The sequence below is a fragment of the Triturus cristatus genome, chromosome 12 (genome assembly GCF_964204655.1).
Source record: "Triturus cristatus chromosome 12, aTriCri1.1, whole genome shotgun sequence".
Taxonomy (NCBI): Eukaryota; Metazoa; Chordata; class Amphibia; order Caudata; family Salamandridae; genus Triturus; species Triturus cristatus.
The window spans coordinates 538,672,676-538,697,031 of record NC_140595.1 but is presented as its reverse complement, the minus strand read 5'-3'; the positions used below and the strand labels follow the sequence as shown (position 1 = coordinate 538,697,031).

The window sequence follows — 24,356 nt, the reverse complement described above, 5'->3', positions numbered from 1 at the left end:
AAAATATCTGAAATACCTGTGTGTCCCACAAAAAAGCTCCAGGGGAACCTCCTGCGAGCTGGAAGGAAGGTGTGATTTGTGAAAGAATTAATAGCTCCCAAATATGTGTCCTGTTCTAAAATAAGAGGGGCGCTCAAGGGAGGGGTGGGGGGTACAAGAACACCCCCTCCACCCCCGCCCCCCCTTCCCAATAAACCTAATCTGGTCAACTATAAAGGAACAACCAGGCGAGTAACTAGTCCATATGAAGGGTGTACAATCTGAATAAGGATATACAATATAGCAGATCCAATTGCTATGTTTGAGAACAAATTTACAAATTGTAAAAAAATTCCATTCTGTGACCTCAACATGCACATCTAAACATTAGTAGGAGTAGACAACTTACGGTAGAGATTCTAAAAATACAGTGGAAATGAAGTAAACAAATTTCAAAATCATGTCATTTGGAACATTGAAGCAACAATAACAAAGGAAATCACAAAAATACACTTGTTATAATATAGATAAACAAGAAGATTACAAGTTATAGTGACATATTGCAGAGCATGAATGTTGCTATGGTCAATGGAAAACGTTACATAGTAATCACACTGTTCCAATTATCCGGAGAATTCAGCCCCTTGTTGTTCAAATTGCATATAGAAATCCAGCGACATTCGCATTGTGTAGGAAGTCGTTCAAAATTACCTCCTCGCATAGGGAGGCGAGGTTGATCAATTACTTGGCAAGTAAAATCATTCTCACTGTGTTTTAAGGAGAAGAAGTGAGCAACCAAAGGAGCATTCTCAACTCCACCTCTGATTCGGCTCCTATGTTGGATGATACAGGATTTTATCATCTGTGTGGTTTGTTCAATATATAATAGATTACAAGGACAACGAATGGCATAAATTACATTCACAGATTGGCAGTTTGTAAATTGCTTGAAAGGATAGCTGGTGTCATCGTGTTTGAAAACCTTGGTGTTGTATGTTTGGGGACAAAGTGCACAGTTCTGGCATTTGAAATGACCAATAAGGGGTGGCAAGCCCCAGCGTGTAGTGTGAATTGGGGAGAGCGGGTTTTAGAGGTCGACGTCATCGCATGGACCAGAAGATCACTCAGGTTTTGTCTTCTTTTGTAGGAAAACAGAGGAGGATCTGAAAAAAGTTTATGGATTCGAAGTATGTCCAAATTTTCATGAATTATTTTACTCACTTTGTTACTTTAAGGACAAAATGTTGATACAAGGGGAATAGATGTGTTAAGTGTCTTTTCTTTGGAAGTGATCAGAACCTCCCTCGGGCCATAAGTTTTTCTGTCAAAATGGCTGATTCACGGAAATAGTCCTTATGCCAGAAAATAGGCATATGGTAATCCATCGTGTAGGCCCCTGGCATGGTTACCGGTGTATAAGAGGAAAGTGTCACTAGGTTTTCTGAACAAGGTTGTACCAATTTTGCCATCCTATACTTGTAAGGAAAGGTCAAGGAACGGTAAGTTATCTTGTCTTGCATCAAAAGTAAACATTAGATGTATTTGTGTAGTATTAAGCAATCAGTAAAAAGAGTTAAGGAGACCACATTACTATGCAAAATGAGAAGGATATCATTGATATATCATTTCCATAGCCTGATACAGCTATGGAAAGTGTTGGTGGGAGTCAAAGTTAGAGTTTTTTCTAGGTTGTTAACATTGAAGATAGCAAAGTTTGGAGTGATGCAAGCTCTCATGGAGACACCTTTTTCTGTAGGTAAGAGGTATCTCTATACAGAAAATAATTGCGCTTGAGGGCAGTTTCGAGAAGCTCAGTGATAAAATCAGTGGAATCCGTGTATGTAAGGGCCTTGTGTCCAATAGATTGCAGATGATTTCAATACCTTCGGGTTGGGAAATGTTGGTGTATAAATGATTCAATGACAAGTCCCACCAACAGGTCTGAACCCATGTAAAAATCCATATCCTCTATTTGGGTAATAAAGGCCATGCTGTCCCTAATAAAAGTTGTTGTGAGGGGAACAAATTCCTTAATTAATGTGTCTATAGATTTGCCCAGGAGTTCTAAAACAGATCCACATTCCAAGACAATTGGGTGTCTGGTGGGTTTGTAGCATTTTTGTGTATCTTGGGCAAAACATAGATCACTGGGGTACGGGAATGATTATTGTTAAAAAAACTGGATTCCTTGCTAGTAATGATATCCATATGAAGGGCCATTTTAGTTACCCTTTTGATATGGAATTGAATATCAGGTGAATGATCACGCGTAAAGGGCAGTAATGGTTAAAGTTGGCTAATTGTCTGATAATTTCTGCACCATATTTATCATGGTCCAAGATCAAAAACCCCCACCCTTATCAGCGGGTTTGATGACCAGATCATGATTAGATTTTAGGGAGTACTAAGCTTGTTTCTCATAGTAAGGCAGATTGTATGGAACATATTCAAACTCCTATTTGATTTGCATTACCTCTTGTAGGACCCGTTTTTCAAAAGTAAGAATTTCAGGTGACATGGTAGAAGACTCATCTTGGAAAGTAGTTAGGGGATAGAAAGGGGAGAAAGTAATACTAAAATTAATATGGTTATTGGCAAAGAAATAACGGAACCTAATCCATCTGAAAAATTTCGAGATCTTCGTGAAGTCCAAAAAAGTCACTGCATGTCGTGGGGACAAATTGAAAATTGGTACTTGTCAACTTGAATATTCATATAATTGACATTATTTGCCCTGTTCGGGTCGTCTATTGGGGGTAACCCCATTGGTAAAATGTGGGTGGGGGGTTTGTCGCTCGCCTGGGTGTTCTTATTGAAAGTTGCCCCTTCTTCATCCTCTGCCGCGGCCCCTTCCTAAACAACTAGCTTGTGGCTGAGGTGGTCTTTTAAAGTCAGTCGTATTACTTGTCCCCTGACCAAGGTCAGAGTTGTCAGGTGAACTATTGGAGGACTCAGAAAAAGTCACATATTTTTGGTTTTTGTACCATCCCCAAGGTTGGAACTTGTGGGGATTAGTGTAAATCATATAAAAATCGTTTTTAAAATAAGATACGTTTTTTCTGTGCTGTAGTTTTTAATGTCCTTTTGAATTCTGTTAGTCTTCTTATTTTGTTCTATGGTGTTAAATGCCGCTACAGTGCTATTTAGTTTTGTCAAGAAGATTTTTAGCATCTGTGAGTAAATCGTTCTCAAGGATCAATTTGTCATGTTCAGCTATTTCCTCCAGTTCTTTCTTACTATGTTCCAGGGCGCTGTCAATCCCCAATACCATCCAGTGTCTAGAACATGTGGTAGCTAGATGGCTAAAGCCTGATTGAATCTTTGAGTCATCAGTGTGAATTGCTGGTGTGTTTCTTATTTTTAGGCCCAAAGGAATAACGCCTGCTTTGAGATAACTGTTAGCATCCGAGCATGTAAACTGGTTCTGATCTGTTTTTTCTTACGTTTTTCTAACCTGTCTTAACAGGACCTGTGAGGAGTTAGAATCTGTAGAAGTACGGGTAGTAGTGTTAGCTAAAGAGAGGCCACTAATTATTTTGTTAATGTACTCATCCGAATAATTTGGTGCTTCTCTGGAGGACATAAAGTGGTAATGAATTCCACATTAACACACTATAATGGGTAAATGAATCTTAAGAGAGAGACTCTCGCAGTCCAGCGACTGTTCCATTAAATAGTATAAGCTACAGGAGTAACCCATATACCCATAAGGGACCAGGGTATGCTTTATATAAAATAACAGCGTCCCAGAAGGATCTACTAAGAGAATACATACATACAATGTATTAGATTATAATCACATCAAGACAATATGACCGCACAATTAGAAATCAAAAAGTAATAATTCAATCTGAATATACAAAAGACAGCATCGCATAAATATCATGACAGTGCTCATGAAGGTACAAAGTGAACACATAGTGCCCATGGAAAACAAAGTAAACAGTGCAAAGTGAAACACAAAAGAAGGAAAACAACGGCAAAAGGACTGCCGGTATATGTCAACGGCGTTTCAACCCATCTAGATTAAGGTCATCATCAGGATGAAAAAAGCCCTACAATTATGATTGCTGCCCGAGAAACAAACAAACAATATTTCAGTCATGGTCAGACCCCACATCAATTAAATAATAAATAATAAATACATGTGGCCACATCATAAATACCTGCACATCATAAATACCTGCAATACCTGCAATAATTCCAGGTGATTTGCAAAGCAGAATTGAAAACAGAGAGTCAACAAATTACCTGGATACAGGAGTAAACTTCCATTTTAGACATGGTTGGGCATACTGACAACTTGGGCCGCATTATTTCCAATCATGATACTCACATAGTGGATGTGGCGTGTAATGCCCTGGTACACACATGGCATGTCTCCTGGGACAATCTAGAAGACCCAGCATTCCATGAATCCCAAGTATTGCACATCACACATTACTTTAGAGGAAAGTATGCCACAACGTCCAAAAGGGAATTTGAGTGGGGCGCCTTCAGTGTTGTTATGAGGGGGGTTAGCCTGGGAAAAGTAGCAGAGATTCGCAGAGCACTCCAAAAAGTGTTCAAGGAGACTGAGAAACGTATTCCTACCCTAGAAAGAGCTGTGGCCTGACATGCCTCCAAAGGACTCACGCTGATCGAGGTGAAAACTCAAAATGCTGCTGTCCTGGAGCGACTGCACTGCTTCATTCTCAACGCCTACATAGCCAGGACACATTGGGAGGGGGACAAATCTGGTCACCTCCTTGCGTGGGTGGCTCGCCAAGATGCCCACTCCGGCCCAATGATGGAAATATCCTCACCCACTAGTGATGCCTTAAATGCACAATGCAACAATACATTCTTTGTGTATTACTCCTCTATATACAAAGTGCCCCCTTTCCAAGTCGCTGACGCGGTCGGAAATATCTTGGCAAGACTCACTCTCCCCCACATCCACGAAACTGCAAGAGAGAACATAGATGTCTATATTACGAACTTAGAAATCAAGCATGCCATTCTGGACTTAGCTAGAAATAAAACCTCATGCCTTGATGGGCTACTGATAGAATACTATAGTACCTTTGCCACAATCCTCGCTCCTAGATTAGCGGAGATGTTTAGCAAAACCCTGCGGCTCGGGGAATTGCCCCGTCCCTCTGAGAGTCCTTCCTGGTATTCCTACTGAAGCCCTGTAGGGATCTACCCAATTGTCATCATACAGACTGACTGCTATCCTCGGTGCCGGTTTCAAGAATTTTGGAAAGATCTTGGCTGACAGGTATGCTAAGCTATAACCCGACCTAATTCACCCAGACCAAAATGGTTTTGTTCCGGGGCGTAGCACATCTCAAAATATCCAACGACTGTTTCATGTGATGGACTAGGCACCCAGTGTTTCTTGTATGCTGCCTGCCTGATATTGGATCTCCAAAAAACTTAAGACACACTCACATGGGATTATCTCTTCCAAGTGCTGGGCAGGATTGGTGTTGGTAGATGCCTCGGGGCATACACAAAAAAGTTATACACCAATCATACCTCCAGGATCTGCTGGGCATGCTTATCTTGCTACCCTTTTTTGTGGGCAGAGGCAATAGGTAGGGCTGCCCCCCTGATGTTTGTGATTGCTACAGAGCCCCTCACTGCTAAACTCTGCATGGAGGGCTAGTCTTGGGGATCCCCTTGGATGATGCGACAGCGCAGTGTCTTTGTATGCAGACAACGTACTCCTCTACATCTGTGAGGTTCGCGCAGACCTCTCTCCAATACACACTACACTTCAAGCGTTTGCACAGATGGCTGGCCTCTGGGTCAACTGGGCTAAGTTGTGTGTGTATCCACTAAATTACAACATAACCCCACTTGAGTTGTGACTGGGAGGAACCCTGCTGAATTGGAAAGGTGATACAGTCCGTTACCTCGGAGTTCGGCTCTACTTCTACCCAGCCAATTTATTTGAGGGTAACCTGAGGAGAGCCCTAACTGCCTTAAAATCGCAGCTGCCGTTCTGTAAAAATTTACCCTTAGCTACAGCCGTGAAAATCACCCTATATAAAATGATAATCTTACCTAGGTTATGCTATCTTGTCAATGTTCCTGTTCTCCAATGCACTTTTTCTGGGATCTTGACACCAAGTTAGGGGAGCTTATTTAGGGAGAAAAGCGCAATCGCATAGCGCTAAAAAAGCTGCAGCTCTCTGGTTTTAACGATGGTTAGCGGAAAGGTTCACAGAAGAGATGTGTAATGGATCTAGCCCCCTTAAACCATAAACGGTCTTAGATTTCCTTCTCTCCACAGTCGGACCCCAGACCACATGGTCACTGCAAGTCACGATTGCCCATAAATGCCTAGCTAAGGTTTCCCACCTCACACGCCACATTCCACACTATGCCCCTGCCCTTACCCTGCAGTGCTTAGCACGCTTCACCAGATCATATTAAGCCACTGAGCTGGCATGAGCAATCCTTGAACACATCAAGGAAATCTTGGCAAATAGTCACCTCCTTCCCTTCGATCAACTTGCCTCTGACCATGCTATTCCACAAGGCAGAATATAACATACTGGTAGCTGTGCAATATATGCCATGTTCTCTGGTACACACAGGAGGAAGAACCCCAAACACACTCTATTATACCGACTCTGCTGCACATAAGGACGGGTCATCACCTTATAGCGTAGATATATAAAGCCGTAGAGAACCACACTGGGTTCTCACTGATGGCCCTGTGGGACAAATGGGAGGATGATGTCGGGCAGGCACTACACAGCACCAAATAGGAACATGCTCTGCAATTTCCCCAACGAGTGTGTAGAAATACCTGGATAAAAGCATACAATTCTCCATTTTACACCAAGTCTACCTGATACCGAGCAGCTCAACCATTACTTACCCAATGCACTCCTTAGCTGCTCCCACTGCCACTCGGCTTCTGCAGATTTGCAGCACATGTTGTGGTGTTGCATAGCCCTGTCCTCCTACTGGCATTCTATTTATAGCGTACTACAGGAGGTCCCTGAGTTCACTGACATCAACACATGGGAGGCCTGCGCCCGCGACATTTTCAAGGGCAGGAAGCGTCACAGGATGAGAACGTGCTTTGCCGGCATGGCTCTCCTACTCGCTACAAGAGTCTTCACTCTGCAGTGGAGAGCAGAACAGGCCCCAATGGTGGCTGCATGGCTTTGGAGCACTGCGGATATCGGCAAAGGCCGAGGGTGGGGCTCTGTGCTATGAAGAGGTTTGGCACCTTCGTAAGCGACCAATTTTTATTGCCTAGGACGCTCTCTTTGACCAATACTTGCAAGTCAACCGTAATGATGGTCTGCAATTGTGAACTCTGATATGAATAACAGCACCATTTGCACTCCATCTACCGTCCCTCTCATTCTGCCCCCAGTATATCGGACCCAGTCCCTCCTATCTGACCCACAAGTACCCTGCTCCTGTTCACAGTCTGCGGGTTTCTCCTGATGTGCAGCCCTCATCATTAAAGCCCAGAATAGCTGAGAGCCCGCCCTGCTCTCACACGAACTCCCAACACCAACCACAACACAGATGGAACCTCACCGATAGTATGTCGGAATTAACCATGCGTTAAGAACACATGCCTTTTTAACGCCATCATTAGTACGAACGCATTGTAACGATGCGTTTCTTTTGCACGCAAGTCGTTACAACGACTTGCCCTAGGGGGGCGCTGGATTTTGGATTATTATAATTTACTAATCCAACTCTAGTCTGCGGATCAGTGGGGAAGGTGTTGTAATTTAAATCCAACACCTCTGCACCAATGCGCCCCCCTGAAGCAAGACATTGTAATGACTTGCATGCTAAACAAATGCGTGTTAATGGCGCATTTGTTCAATTGTAAAGGCACATCATGGAGGGGGCGTGGCTTGGATGCCGATCAAGATGGCCACCTGAGTCCGGAGCTCCCTGCGCCGCGGCGGTTTCTTTCATCTCCCCACCGCTATCTGCGACTGTTTCGGCTCCTTCCTTGTGGCTCCTTCAAGCAGATATCTCCGAGCTGAGGATGTGACCGCCGGACTTCGTCTTCCAGCAGTTTTTTGCCCAGTTCCCGCTCCTCGGTGTAAGTGCCTCAGCGCGGCCGCCATTTTGAAGTAGGCGCGATGTGTGCGCGACGCTGAGGTAACTGCAAATATGCTCTCCTTGTTCTTCCTTCTGTTCCTGGACTTTATCATTGACAATTAATGGCCGCTCTGTCATCGCGCTATGCCTGAATGATATTTTTCATGCTGCTGCTGCTTCCTGGGAGACCCCTACATCCATGTTCTCCTCACAGGCTGTTACGTTTGCTGTGCTCTTCCCTGATGTCTTACTTCAGTTCCAGTGCGTAAATCTCCCTACATCCTCGTTACGCCCACATGCTGGATTTCTGCAATTCTACCATTAAATCTCGGCGCATTTGGCATTTGCGCTCACTGGTGACTTCTCTGTCAACACTGGAAGTAGCCTTTCATTCCTTGCTTGCATCACCTCTGTGTCTTGGGACTCTGGTTTTTGCTGTTATCCGTTAGTGCTTCTGTTGATCGCTGTGTTTTTCATCTATACATACTGACATTCTTTGCTTTTTGCGTACAAGACGTTGCATTGGAGCACTTCTTTCTCATCCTGCCCTAGCAAGTTCAAGCTTCTATGGGCAACCCAAAGTTTGTCTTTGTGCCCTCGAAGAGCTCTCCTTCTTCCGCCTCTTCTTCAACGGCTGGTAACTCTTCCCATCCTTCTCCCACGGAGCAAATGGCGACGACATCATCCACCCGTTCTTCTCCGTCACAGCCTGCCCTAAACAAATCTTCTCCTTCTGCTTCCTTGTCTAAGCGATTGAAGCAAGACTCTCCTCCACCTCCACCTGAGACGCCTTCGTCCCCTATATCTATGGAGCTGATATTGGAGGAGATTCGCGCTCTACGTCCGTTTGTGGAGGAGACTAATGCGAAGATGCAGCTCTTTGAGGCTAAATGGTCAACGATGGAAACTCGTGTTTCTTCCGTGGAGCAGCAGGTCACTGAGATTCAGTCAAACTCTCAGCGCATCTCCTCTCTGGAAAAGTCTCTTCTAACCCTCCAACAGCACACTGAGGATTTGGAAAATAGGAATAGGAGGAACAACCTGCGTGTTTATGGCCTGCCGGAGTCCTTGGAAGGGGATGATCCTGTAACATTCTTCTCCTCTTTTCTTTTGAAACTTCTGGATCTTCCTACTACTACTGCTCTAATTATCCAAAGAGCTCATAGACTTGGCCCTCGCTCCTCCTCCTCAACCAAACCGCGAGGGGTCATCATCCTCTTCCTCAAGTTTACTGATCTCCTTCTGGTCCTCTCTACAGCTCGAGCGAAGCGCCAAGTGTCCTGGATGGGTCAGAGAGTTTTTCTCTCTCAGGATGTTTCTAATGTCACTGCTGCCAGAAGAAAAGAATTCTTATCTCTTCGTGCTCCTCTGCGCTCTATTGGAGCTAGATATGGCCTCTTTCACCCCTGTACCTTCAAGGTAACTCATCAAAACAATACCTGGACTTTCCAAGATCCGGCTGAACTTAAGAATTTTATTCACATTCAGACCAATGCTGGCATGGACACATCCAATCCCCCTACTGGTTGATTATTTATCTGTTTGGTTTTTTCTCCTTACAGGTTTTTGCTGAAATTTCTCCCTCCTTGGTTTGATTCTTCTTCTGCTTGATGTGATTCTATAGTGGTTGTTGTTTGGGTTTTCTGTTTACATATAATGTCTGCTTTTGTACTGTTTATCTCACCATGACTTCTGCTTAACACGTTTCTTTTTCCCTCCCTTAGATTTTTATTCGATAAACCCTCTTGTATCCCTCTTCGTATCATACGATTCGTCTTCCTCATATTCCGTCCTGGTGCGGTGTGTTGCTCTCCGGCTTAGGAGGCCGTTCTTGTCGAATCCTCCCATACCCCACCGTCATCTTGTCATCTCCCTCCCCCCTTCAGGTATGTTTTCCTCAGTCATCCGTTTTGGATATGTACTGTCTCTTCTTCTACTTCTCTTCTCCCCCCTTTTTCCTCTCTTTCCTTTTTCTTTGTTTTCTCTTACTGTATCTCCTGACTTTCTTTTGTCTTGCTCTTTTCTCTCATTCACTTGTTGTTGTCCTTTATGGCGTTCTTGGTTTTATGCCTTTTCTCTGTTCTTTACACATTTTATTGTTATTTAATTCAAAGTTATCTCATGGAATGTGAAAGGTTTTGTTAGCCCTATTAAACGACAGAGAGTGCTTTCCCATCTAGCCTCTTATACTCCTGATTTAGTTCTTTTACAAGAAACTCACCTTTCTGAGGCGGAGTCTCTCAAATTAAAGAGAGGCTGGGTGGGAACGGTCTTATTTTCTCCTACATCCAATAAAAAGAATGGTGTGGCCATTTTGTGTCACAAGAAGCTCAAATGTAAAGTTCTCTCTCAAGAAAATGATACCGAGGGTCGTTGGGTCTTAGTTAAGCTGTTAATTAATTCTGTATCCTTGACTGTTTTTAATGTATATGGCCCCACTCATCCTGATTGTAATTTTTGGCCTCTAATAACTTCTAAGTGTTTTCAATACAGTGATTCCCTGTTCATTCTGGGGGGGGATTGTAATCAAATTGTTGACCCGTTTCTTGATCGCAAATCCTCTGCCCGCTTTACCCCCCACAAATCACATACACAATTCCTTGACACTATCTCTAAATCTCACCTTCTTGACTCATGGAGACTGTCCCATCCTGACTCTTTGGACTATTCCTTCTTTTCACCTCCTCATGCCTCTTTCTCTCGGATTGACTACATCTTCCTTTCTCAGTCTCTTTCTCAAAATCTTCTTTCCTCTTCTATAGAGCCGATAGTTATCTCAGACCATGCTCCCATTGTCACAGTTCTTGATCTTCTTCCTCCTCATCCCAAATCCTCCCGCTGGCGTTTCAATAACTCTCTCCTCCTAGATCCCCTCTTTTCCTCTTCTTTTCTTTCCTTTGCTATGGAATTTTTTCTACTCAATTCTGCCCCTCTTTACCCCCTCACGTTATTTGGGACTCTTTTAAGGCTACCGCTCGCGGTTTTGTGATTGATTTTGTCTCAAAGAAAAAGAAGTCTTACCTTAAGAAACAGAAAGACCTTCTCTCCCATATTAAATCCCTGGAGCATAAATTCTACACCTCTGCTACTAAAACGGTTTTACCAGATCTTATACGCGCCAAACTTGATTTTAACAAAATCACCACTGATAACGCTTCCTCAATATTACTTCGCAGCAGCGCCCGCTACCACGGAGGTCGCAACAAGTCAGGTAAACTATTGGCCAACTACCTTAAGTCTCGCAAGGAGTGCAATCTGATTGATTCGATATATTCCACCGATAATCTTCTCTTGCATAAGGAGCAGGATATACTCGCCCAATTTCAACAGTTTTACCAATCTCTTTATACTCCTGAGTCCCCCCCTTCGGCTGCCCTTATTCAATCCTACTTGGATAAAATCCCTGCCCCCTCCACTTCTCATCTTAACTTCCCTGATCTTGAACTTGACCTTTCTATTACCGAACTAGATAGCGCCTTAACATCTCTAACCAAAAGGTAAATCTCCGGGTCCGGACGGTTTCTCTGTGGAATTCTACCTACATTTCTCAGATCTTCTGCTTCCTAAACTTCTCTCCCTCTTCCAATCCTTCTTTACCTCTGGCACAGCTGCCGGTACCTTTCACGAGGCTACGATCTGCCTAATACCTAAAGAGGGTCGCGACCCCCAATTCTGTAAAAATTATCGCCCAATATCCCTTGTTAATGTAGACTATAAATTATGTGCTAAACTTCTTGCCTGGCGCTTAGATCCCCTCCTCCCACATCTCATTGGTAAGGAACAATGTGGATTCGTAAAGGGCAGACTCACCTCGGATAATTCCCGCCTTTTTCTCAATGTTCTCAATAAGGTACCTTCTCTCAACATTTCTCTAGCTGCCATCTCGGTTGATGCTGAGAAGGCTTTTGATAGAGTAGATTGGTCCTTTCTGTTTGCCTCCCTGCGTTGGCACGGTTTTGGTCCTAATTTTATCTCTCTGGTTTCTTTACTTTATTCCTCCCCTAAAGCGTCTGTTTTAGTTAATGGCCATCTATCCCCCTATTTTCCCTTGCAGCGTGGCGTCCGTCAGGGCTGCCCTTTGTCCCCTCTACTCTTTGTCCTAGCTTTAGAGCCATTTCTTACGTCTATTAGAAACAACATTTCTATTTCTGGCTTCCCTTACGACAAGACTCATTTGAAACTCTTCTGACCCTGACCAATCCATTCCGGCCTTACTACTTGAGTTTAGCTCCTTTTCCCAAGTCTCTGGTTACAAGATTAACTCTGATAAAACTGAGATTCTCCCTCTTACTAAATTTTGTCTCCCTCATCAGTTTTCGACCACTGGTTTTGCATGGAATTCCTCTAAAATTAAGTACCTTGGAATTTGGTTCTCTAACTCCATCCCTTCATCTATTCGGTTGAACATGTCTGCTGTATTATCCCGTATTGATAAGTTGTTCTCTTCTTGGAATCCTCTCTTTCTCTCATGGTGGGGTCGGCTGGATTCGATCAAAATGATGATCTCTCCCATTCTTATATACATCCTTTCCATGCTCCCCATTCATATCCCTGATATCTATTTCAAACGCATTGATTCCTGTCTCTCTAAGTTTCTCTGGAATCATAAAAAATCGAGAGTTGCTCTAGCTGCTCTTCGTAAACCGAAATCCAATGGCGGAGTCAACTTTCTGGATTTCCGTCTCTATCATAAATCTTTTTCTCTCCGTCAGGCTTCTAATTGGCTTGGTCTTGCACCCTCCCCTCTTGCTCCTCTTTGGCTCTCTATTGAACGTTCACTCCTCTCTCCTTTCTCCCTATCTGAAATTGTACATTTCTCTGCTAAGAACTTAACCACTCCTCTACCCCTGTTCAAACACACTTCTTCTCTTCTACATGCTCTGGTCCGTCCTGACCCGGTCTCTCGTGAATCCTTTTTGGCTTCCCCTATCTGGTACAATTCGCTTATTCTCCTCAATAATCGTCCTATTTGCTGGACTGTGTGGAGATCAAAGGGTCTGATATGGGTTAACCAACTTTTCGATGGATTTCTCCCATGCTCTTTTCCGACTTCTGTTTCATTGTCCCCAGTCTTTTTTCCGCAGATTCACTGTCCTCATGGCCATCATACTTGATGTTTATTATTCACTCCCCTTATCATCCTCTTCCGTATCCCATTCCCCGCTTCTTCAGATCCTGTCTGCTCTCCCTAAAGCCTCTCTTATTTATAAATTCTTCTCCTCCCCCAATCCGACCCGCTTGAAATCTAAATTGGAACTTGCTTGGGAGCTTGATTTGGGCTGTGACTGGTCTATAGCTGTTTGGGACAAAGTTTGGGCCAGGTCCTTAAAAATTTCCCGTTCCGCCTCACTAACTCAATCTATGTTCTTTCTATATCATAGACTTTATCTCTCTCCTGTTTCTATTTCTCGTTTTTCTCCTGATAAGGACTCTGCCTGTTGGACCTGCTCTGCCCCTAATGCTGATCTTTTTCATTTACTTTTTCTGTGCCCTTCTGTTCTCGCACTTTGGGATCAGGTGTGGTCTCATATCTCTCGTCTATTTTCTATCTCCATTCCATACTCTATCCCTCTTCTTTTTTTAGGTAGTATCTCTGATACTCTTGATATTCCTTCTCGCTCCTCTGGTCTATTAGATCTTATGTTGGCTCTGGCTTTCCAACATATTTCTTCTAATTGGAAGGACTTCTCTAAGCTCTCTATACAATGTTGGTGGAATTCTCTCTGTCACTATCACAGGCTTGATGTTCGTTTTGCTGCTGCCTCCACTCCTACCCTCAATAGAGATTTATTCTGGTTGCCTCTCACAGCATATCTTGACCGCATGGCTCTGAAATCGAAATCTATCTCTCCTTTATCCTCTGAGAATTTCAAACCCCCATAAGTGACTCTTTCCCTTTTATATCTTCTACATTTGCATTTCTCTTTCCTGCCTTTCAACTATTCCCTACCCTTGGCTTGTTTGCTCTTTCTATTCTACCTAGTTTTTCTCTGATCTCTTTATCTATTCTTCTCCTAACGCCTCATATTTACCTTTCTCTTTCTCCTTTCCCTTCCTTCCCCTTTTCCTCCTTTTTTCTCCTCTTTCCCCCTTTTCCCCCTGGTTGCCTTTAAAATTTTACAAAATGCTTTTTAATTTTCCCTCTGGTTTCTTATGTTTAACTCATGATGATCCTCTATTTTTTCTCTTTTTGATTCTGTATGACAATGTTCTTTCTATGATCTGTATTTTGTTGTTCACTATACTTTTTCCTCAATAAAGCATTTCAAACATAAAAAAAAGGCACATCATGATTCTGTCATTGTGCCTAAGGCTGTTTACCACCTTACCCCGGGCTTGCCCTAACATCCTCCCCACCTACCCACCTATCCTATCACGGACTCAAAATCGATATTCCCCCTTTCCCAGTCGGGGGCATTACCTTAGTTAGCTGGATAGAAATGTTGGCACGCAACTGCTTAGTGTACTTACAAGTCTCATCCAGTACTGAACTATCCTAAAAGCCAGTGGCGGCTCCTCCGCTAAGGCGGAGGAGCATCACCCCGCTGTTTTTTTCACCAGTATAAAAAATAAATAAAAAGATAATAACTCAGTCATTATCATTTTATTTTTCCCTTTTTTGTGCACTCAGCTTTACAAGGTGGGGCGGGGTGGCTGACAGAGCAGCCGAGGAGTGGTTCCCCCCCACTCCCAAGAGCACAACGAGTGTTCGGCCGGCCCTCTCGGGCCCCCCAAACCAGTCATGCGCGCTTTCCCTCTTTTCCAACACAGCAATGCAGTATTGTGATTGGCTCAGCGGAACCTGGGTGCCTCCAGGCTGCTTCCAGTACCTGCTGGTGGGAGGAGGAGAGACGCGAGTGGTAAGGGGGATGCTGCAAGCAGGTAAGTTACATTTTCTTTTTATTTAACCTCCCCCCATGCCCTGCCCCGCTCCCTCCGCCGCCCCCCTCCCTCCGCCGCCCCCCTACCCCCGATCAGTGCCAGCCGCTGCTGCTAACAGCTGTATTACTTGACTCTCTGACTTGCATGTTTGCTATCATTTAGCAATCACGTGATTTGTGGTTCTCTAATGATTCTGAATACTTTGAACGACATGTGATGCTGTCTTTGTTTTCATATAAAAACCCCAATAAAAGCAGTTTAAAAAAAACAAAGAACAATTTCTTGTAGGGGTTGACCTACGTATTCAGTACTGATGTAGCTAATGAACGCTTGATCAGCTGACCACATGTAGCCCACGCCCATTTTACGAATACTTCCTGCCGCCATTCCTCCACCACAGCCTGCATCTGATGATACCTTTTACTTAAGAGCCCTGTGGGCCTCTAGCCACACTTTCCCACAATACCAGCTTTAGTTTGCCATGCTTTTATCTACATACCATCTATGCAAGCCTATCAGAAGACAAGGAGATACTAGGCCAGGCCCTTCTCTCACCTCTCCTGATCGTACCCACCTGCGGCAATGCATGCACAGACTAAAGTAGGGGGCCGCCAGGGTGCCACATGTGGATGATAGGAACAATGAAATGTGTGAACTTTACCAAAAGGGCGAGTCCCTGGAGTCCTGTGGATCACAAAGAAGTCACGTCAATTTAGCCCAGACTCATGGCTTTGCCCGCTGATAAATAATTTGTAAACATTGGTGGAAACATTTGAAGAAAAAAAAACTATTTCCCCCAAATCTTAGCTTACCAAGTCCATTGATAACTCTTGAATACTTTTATAGCCCAAGTCCATAGAAGGAAAAAGCGGTCACTGATGAACTTTCAGTCCAACCAAAGGCCCATGCCTGGATAATCTGCTACTAAATGAATTGAAATAATACCTATCTCAAGTCTGATTACTTCAAACGGTTGTCTGGGAGACTGGGGGGCAGGGTCGTTTAGGCAGCCTCATGACCTTCTGCTCTCTTAGGTTAATTCACTTCCTTGAGTTCCCCCCCCCCCTAGCATTTTAAATTATGATTGGTTCACTTCAGCCTTGTAAAAGTGTGATAGCTGTAGACAGCAACCTGGTGGAGCATCTAAGGCTCAAAAGCCACACATTGGGATCAGTATTGTGCGACCAGTTGTAAGTAGACCTGACCCGAAGGGAGATCATGCCCATGTTCAAATAAAATACTTTCCCCTTAGTGAGGAAATGGAGAACACAGGTTGTGCAGCAATTAAAAAAAACACACCTCTCCTTACAAATCGTTTTACATGTGCAATACAAATTGTAACACGAAAAAGCCTCATCAGTCAATAAACGTTGTAAACAGGAAATTGAGCAACCTAATGTTGCACTACATATGCTTTATGCTTAAAAGGAAAAAAATAGATCTTTTTTCCTCAATGTTCATCTCATCTTCAAAGTCTAAAGAACATTTATTTGGTGACCCTTGATTGCATGAACACTAAAAATAAGCGCACACGTTTTATCAATGTTTTTGCTCTGATGAAAATATATTTCCCTAAAATGAAATGGAAAGAGTATTTTCTAATTTTTTCTTGAATTAAGAGTATCTGTAGTCTGATCCCTGCGTTCACCGTAATGCATTTGATGTAAAGATATCTTTGCTCAAATGATGGTAGCATGGTATGTTCATTTACCTCTCGCTTTCAGTAGAACCTTTTTGAAAATTATGCTTTTTCTTTACAAGTTTCTCAATGGGATATAACAGATTCTAAATGTAATTCAAATAGCACGTGCTTAATATAAGCAAATAAAAAAAAAACTTTAGTTTAATTTCTAGTGTAAAGTGACGAAATAGGACTTAGTCTATCTTATGAAGTGAAAATGTATCTCACATTCAGGAGGAGCCTTCGGGCAATTCCATAGAGTGAGGTTTCAACTTCTGACACTTTGCCGCAAGGGACTAGCACCTTGAAAGTCTACCTTTAAATTAAAAAAGAATGCTTTTGATTTTTCTTTTAAACCTTTCTGCTTTGACACGTCATTTACATTTAAATGGTTTAGGTCAAGGAAGGATTAATATGATCGGCAGCTAACCCCTAACCCTTTCTTATTTTTGCAACACTTCTGTCATTATTAAGTGTGTACCTGTCAACCGGTAGGTAATTCTTCCCTATCCCGTAGTCTTACCCCTCGGGTGCATTTGTAACCAGCTCTTATAAAGCTTTGGTAAAGACAAGCAGGTGCATTTTCTATTCCGAAAAGCTATTTCAGCCCCCAAGCTAAGGCCACAGACAGCGATGGATCTTTCCTAATGTCAGGTTCATACGAAAAGCACTGCAAATATTTGTGCCAAAGTTTGCTAGGAAAATCCCACTCACATACGTGGGGGTGCTACATTGATACTGAGTTCAGTTTTTTTTTTTTATGTTTGGAAAGCCAAATATATTTTATCACATATGGCAAAGGAGTACACCGATTCAAAAAAGCTTACATTGGCAAAGCCAGTAGGTCTGGCAGGCTGCATGACATTACAACTAATGCCTTTGCAGCGCAATGCATTAACCAGGTATTGCCTTTGCCACTCATTTCCTTTAGCATGCTGGTCTTTCCCACACATGCCTTTACAACAAAAGGGTAAGCATATATCAGGTAAGTGAAACACACACACGCATCTTCACGATATTTTCAAAACTAGTATGACGCTCACTTCAGCTGCTGTTTTGGATGTTTCGGGGTGATCCGTGAAGCAGGTGCCGAGAACCAGGGGGTGCTTAAAAGCACCTTTTCCTCATGTCAATTCCTGTAGGACCTTTAGACACAGCTATAGCTCAAACTGCTGAACAGAATTACACCAAATTTGTCAGGAAGGTAGATGTTGGTTCAAGGAAGTACCATTTTGTGATTTGATGTAAACCAGTTCTATAGTTGCTGAGAAATGTAAAGAAATTTCCAGTTGTATATGTAGGGATGCGGTGGATTCGTGACCCCTCCTGATCTCATGTTGAGACCTGATTGGCTGCCAACACTTCAAAGCAGGAAGTGTTGGCAGTCCTCTTGTGACGCGGCTGAGTCACAAGAAATACGTTAAAAAAAAGAAAAGGGTGCAGGGTACAAACACCCCGACCCCCTAGGCCTCTTTGGCCAAAAAAGTATTTAAAAAAAAAAATTCATCTGGAGTTGCGCTAGATTGGCGACTCCTGCCGAAATAAAAAAAACAAAGCACGGTCTGCCATGCTTTGTTAAATATAGGCCCCCGGGTGGGCCAGGTCCCGGAGGAAGTTTATTTAGTAATGCGGGGGTGCCCATGCGGCCTCCCCGCACCCCAGGGACTGCCACTTCCCTGGGGCAAACATATTGAACAAGATGTGGGGGCCCACACGGCCCCCGCAGCCCTGGGGACTGCCATCTCTCCGGGGCTAATAATTAACTAAGTGCGGGGGAGGCCCTATGGCCTTTCCTGCAACCCCAGAGACCGCCACTTCCCCGGGGCTAATTTAATGGAGGGGCCTCAAGGACCCCCCCCTGCCCTGGATGACAACCACCTCCCCAGGGCTTTTAAATGTTCATGTCGGGGGGCCTCATGAACCCCCCAGTCCTGGGGACCACCCCCTCCCCGGGGCCAAAGTGTAGTATAAATAAATGGGAGGAGGGCGCTTGGCCCCCCATGCCGGGCCATTCTCGGTCCCAGGGACTGCCACCTCCCCAGGGCAGGCCACTACTCAAGGAAGGAGGGTGGCCACGCGACCCCCCTCCTGGAGCCAAAAATGACCTGGGGGACCACCACTCCACAGGGCCAGCTCCAGCAATGTCCCAGGGTGCCCACCCCAGGGACATTGCAGTTTGCTATGGCATGCCATGCAATAGCTAACAGTGTTCTTCTGAGAGCAAGTGAGAGCATCTTGCTCTCGCTTGCTCAAAGCGGAGAACACTTTTTTTTACACACAGGGAGGTGCATGTCAGCAGTCAGCAGCACCATGTGTGTAAAAAGCAATGCTGGCTTCTGCAGGAGGCGAGGAGCCAGCCGGGACCACGGAGGCCTTTAGGTTCCCCCTGTAGTCGCCAACAAGTAAAATGTGGGTGCACTACAGGCCGGGCTCTGGGGAATGGGGTCCCCGAGGCCAACATCAGGAAGCATAGCACCCCTTCTATTTAAAAAAATATATATATAATACATATACCTATAGCAAGGGGCAGGTCTGGGGGGATGGGGTCCATGGGGCCTAAAATGGCAGGTGGGGTGCGCTTGGGCATCCTCCCTTTAAATTGATAAAACAAAACCTTTGGCAAGTCGTCGGAGGACACACCCCTTCACCACCACTCTGCAAAGGCGCCTCATGGGACAGTGGTGGTTGTGGAATGAAGTCCCCTTGGATGCTGAGGGTCCATGGAGTCCAGAAAGCCAACCTGTTACCTCCAGTATCTCCCAGACAGCAGGCTTCCTGAGAGGACTTTGAGGCCATGCCTCCTTTCTCCACCACTCTGCAAATGCACCTCCTGGTGCGCTGCTGGTTGGGCAATGAATCCCACTTTACTCTTGAGGGCCTCAGTGGACTTCTTCCCCCAATCAGTAAGGTGCCAGGAAGAATGTTTGCACAGTGGTGGACAAAGGGGGCATGGCTTCTGATAACTTCTCAGCAATCCAGCTGAGTGAGTCTTATTGGTGGTAACAGGAGGGCTAGGTGGCTCTCAAGGACCCTCAATAGCCATGGGGACGTCAAACCCCTACTAATAGTGCACTAGGAGGTGTATTTGTAGAGTGATGGAAAAATGGGGCATGGCCTCTGATAACCTCTAAGCAATTCTGCTGTGTGGGACTTACTGGGGGTAACAAGAGGGGTAGTTGGTCCCCAACGACCCTCAATAGCCAAGGCGATTTCATCCCCCTACTAGTAGTGCAGTGCACCAGGAGGCACGTTTGCAGAGTGGTGGAGAAATGGGCATGGCCTACGACAACCTTTCAGCAATCCTTCTGTGTGGGTCTTACTGGAGGTAACAGGAGGGGTAGTTGGCCCCCAAGGACATCCTTGGGGGTCAACTACCCCTCCTGTTAACTCCAATAATTCCCACACAACGGGATTGCTAAGAGGTCTATGGAGGCCATGCCCCCTTTCCTCACCACTCTGCCATGCACCTCTAGGTGCACTACTGGTTGGGGGATGAAGACCACTTTTCTCCTGAGGCATCATGGGGGCCAAGAAGCACTCCTAGGACCTCCTGTAAGTCCTACACAGTTGGATTCCTGAGAGCAAGTCAGAGGCCCACCTCCTTTATCGACAACTTTGTAAACACAAGTACTACTTAAAAAAACTATAGAAATTCACTGAAAAAAACAAATGTTACAGGGACGTTATAGTTAGGAATTAGCATTTAAAAAACCTTAGAAATTCACTGAACAAAACAAAGGTCACATGGACGTTTTAGTTAGGAAATGGAATATAAAAAAACATTGAAAGTCACTGAAAAAACCAAAGGTTACAGAGACGTTATAGTTAGGCTCAGGTTTAACCCGTACAAAACCAGTGAAATTCAGCCGTTATAGTTAGCTGAGCTACTTGCACCCCCACAATTCACTGCTTATAAGCTCACATATTACATCACTCATGACATGATCGGTGACATCACTGATGACATCATCCATAGAATCTCTGACACACCCACTCACACCCCCTTATAACCTTTCATACCCACACCCACTCCAACTTTGACACTACAATTCTCAAACCCATTCACACACCCATACCAGTATTTACACAGCCACTTACTGATTCATAGATCAACACGCATCCACTCACTCACCCATACAGCCACTCATACACCCACTCTCTGACTAATACAGCCATTGACAAATCCACTCATATACAGGTACAGCCCCTCACACCCTGAGCCAGTCACCCATAGAGTTACTCATACATCTACTCACCCTTACAGTCAATAACACAGCCACTAACTCACCCATACAGTTACACACACAATCACTCACTTACTCATACAGATACTAACTTGTACTCACTCCCCTATACAGTCAATGGCACAAGCACTCACTCACCCATACAGATACTCTGACATTCACTCACTCACATAGATCATCACTCACCTATACTGCCTTTCACATGTCCACTCTCCCTTATACCACTGACACAGGCACTCACTCACCAACAAAGCCATACAAACACTCACACACCCATTCTACCCCTCACACATGCACTCACTAGCCCATACAGCCACTGACTCCCCTACTCACTCATCCATACAGGCAGTCACGCACACCCTCACCCACCCATATAGACACTCAGAAACCCATAGAGGTATTCAGACAACCAATCACTCACCTATACAGAAACTCACATACCCATAGAGCCACTTAGACACCAACTGACAGACTGATACATTCACACAACCAGTCACTTACCCATACATTCACTGAGACATCTAATCACTCACTCATACAGTCAGTCGCACATCCACTGAATCATCCATACAGGCACTCATACACCCACTGATTCACCAATACACCTTGATATATATATTAAACACTCCTAAACCTTTTTAAAACACTCAGTCACTGGATGATGTCATCAGTGATGTCATTTGAGATGTCATCAGTGATGTCATGAGTGAGTGAAATCTGAGCCTAACTTCCCTGTAACCTTTGGTTTTTTTCAGTGAGTGTATATATATTGAGACCAAGACCGTGTTTTCTAATGGTCGAAATGAGTCATGACAGGCACTGGCCTGAACAACACGATGTGCCGTGATTTGAAATAAAGCGCTCTCTCTGTATTTAACCATCCGAACTTCTTGTGGTCCGTAGCTTATGTGCCCTGCAGCAGGAATGTTGGGCTGAGGATTGGTTATATATATACAGTTTAAGTGGACGTTATAGTTAAGAGATTAATGATGTCATAGAAAGTAGTGCATGGCAAATACTAAACATAAAATACATACAAATAAACTCTGGACTGTCTTCAAATCAAAACACCTTTAAAGGGTCATGGTTGATGGGTTTTGGAACTGAGAACACACATGTCCCTAAAAAGATACTTCCTACAACTTCCAAAAAGCCTCCAAGTCTTGGATACCCTTGGACTGAACTTACAGTCCCTGTCCAGACACACCGCTGCATGTGTCTCTCCTGGCTGAGATAACATTTCTATTATGCATGATTCATGGTCTCTGCCGTTCGCTTACATCTACAGGCAGCTATCCCTTATGTTCTCCTGGAACGTTTCTCCAATTTTTCACATCCTTCCCAGCTTTCAATCTTTGTGCTGCAAGTGTATGCTGTATGTTAATTCCCTCGACCTTGAGACGGTCAGTAGAGGGTTCACTGTCCACAATAGTACCTGCCAGCATGCCAGGATCCATGCCCACTTCCTCAAGTTCCATACTCAAGTCATCAAGAAATTCTTTAAAGTGCACAGAGTTTCCTTAATTTACTCTTTGATACCTTTCTTCATGGATCAAAAGCCTTTTGCTAAATCCACCACTGTCTATAAAATGTCCACGGAGGATTCAGAGACAGAAGCCACGGCTTTGGTTGGATCTCACCACTGGTAGATGAAAAATCATGATCCCATTCTGATGATTTTTTTGTTTCGGAGGGATAGGGGTTTAGTCCTAATTAAGGAGGACTAGTTAGGTCAATCAAGGGCTCAGTTGCTGAAGCAGTCCCTAGGGTCAGATAGGCTCATGTCCTAGTGTGAACCGTGATTGTTGAGAAGTCAGAACTACAACTTCCAGATTTAAAGTCACTACTTGTAGGTGTATCGCTGCGTAGACTACAGCACATCTCCTTGCTTTATTCGAAGAAGCTATTGCCTGAGGCACACAACAAATGCCGCAACCAGACTTTTGCTTAACCCACCTTTGTGACACTCTACCCTCCCTTCTGACTGGGACACTCCTCCTAAACGCTAACAAAGATCAATTTTTTTATACAGGGTTGCCTGAGCATCCAGTACTGATGTTAGTAGTGAACCCTTGCTCAGCTGACCACAGGTAGCCTGCGCCCATTCCATGAATACTTTCAGCTGCCCGTTCCTCCACCAAAGCCTGCCTCTCAAGATACCCTTTACTTCAGAGCCCTGCTAACCTTGAGCCCCACTAGGCCCTTCCCTGCCTCACCTCTCCTGATCGTACCCACCTGCAGCACTGCATGTCCAGACTATAGCTGGGAGCTGCCAGGGGAGTAGGGTGCCACTTGCGGACTATAGGAACACTGAAAATGTGCAGCACTTTACTAAAAGGGCGAGTCCCTGGAGTCACTCCAAAAAAGATGCCCCTTTGCACATGGTTGTGAGTGAAGGGCTCCGCCATAGCAGTTGCAGCATATATCTTCCCTCAGCATGGGGGAGCTCACTAGCATTACCACAAATGCTTCACCGCAGTAATTCTCAAACTTCACATGATTTTCAGTGTAGAGTCTAAATGGTGCACATGATCCCTTTGCACTTGTGTCTTTAATATCTGTCTACTGATAACAAACAGCTAATTCTGGAATATTTTTATAGCCCAAGTTCATAGAAGGCAATAGTGGTCATTGATAAACTTTTAGCACGACCAAAAGGCCCATGCCTAGATAATCTGCTATTAAAGTGAAATACCTAATTCAAGAGTAGGAGTACAAAGTAATTTAGGGAGCCTCATTATCTTTTGCTCTCTTCTAAGCTAATTTGCTTCCAAGAGTTATCTCCCCAAGCATTTTAAAGTATGATTAATTCACTTCAGTCTTGTAAAGGTGTGATAGCTGTACACAGCAAACTAAAGGCAAGTGGTGGGCAAGTCACTATAGACAGGTGGAGCATCAAAAAACCATAAGCCTGTCTATAGAAAAATACACATTGAAAGTTTATGCAACAGCATACATAATTTTGCTTAAGATGAGGTAAGTCTAACTTTGTCATATTGGTGATCACAGCTGCGGTGATATGACACAAGTCAGTTCCAAGAGCCCAATAGCTTGGGAGTTTGTTCTACTGCCCTCCCTCTAGTCCTTCCCCACCACCAAGTGACAATACTCACTGTTAAAGCATGGATGGCCAAGTTATAGGGAGGAGGCACTAAATCTTATGTTCTGCCAAGGGTACAGTGTTCCTTCTGGCTAGTAAGCTGAAGAAGATGTCGTGAATGAGACGGAAAGAACCATTTTCTTTATAAAGCGCAGCAAAATCATCAAATCTGCTCTAGATATAAAGTCAATCATGACTAGGTCTGTGAAATAAGGCATATCTTTGGAATTTTTTGCTCTTGTTCAGGGCAGAATTTTATATAGAAGTATTCACATTTAAGAAAAAAATGAATTCCATAAAAAAACTACTTAACTAAACCAATTTGGAAGTGAGAAACATATCAAAGATTGTTCATGATTAAAATAAACTATCTTAACTTTAATAACTTCAAAAT

General features: G+C 44.0%; 1 protein-coding gene across 4 annotated transcripts in view; it reads left to right on the top strand.

Moving 5' to 3' along the window:
* LOC146776239 (inactive hydroxysteroid dehydrogenase-like protein 1) overlaps positions 1-24,356 on the top strand; it is a 529,540-nt gene that overhangs the window by 210,906 nt on the left and 294,278 nt on the right. Inside the window, exons 2-3 of one of the 4 annotated variants that reach the window (XM_085638278.1) lie at positions 9,780-9,941; positions 14,827-14,937. The exons of 2 other annotated variants lie outside the window; for them this stretch is intronic. The gene's annotated coding sequence lies outside the window, so the exon portion shown is untranslated. The remainder of the gene's footprint in view (positions 1-9,779; positions 9,942-14,826; positions 14,938-24,356) is intronic. One more of the 4 variants, XM_085638277.1, reaches the window with a different exon arrangement.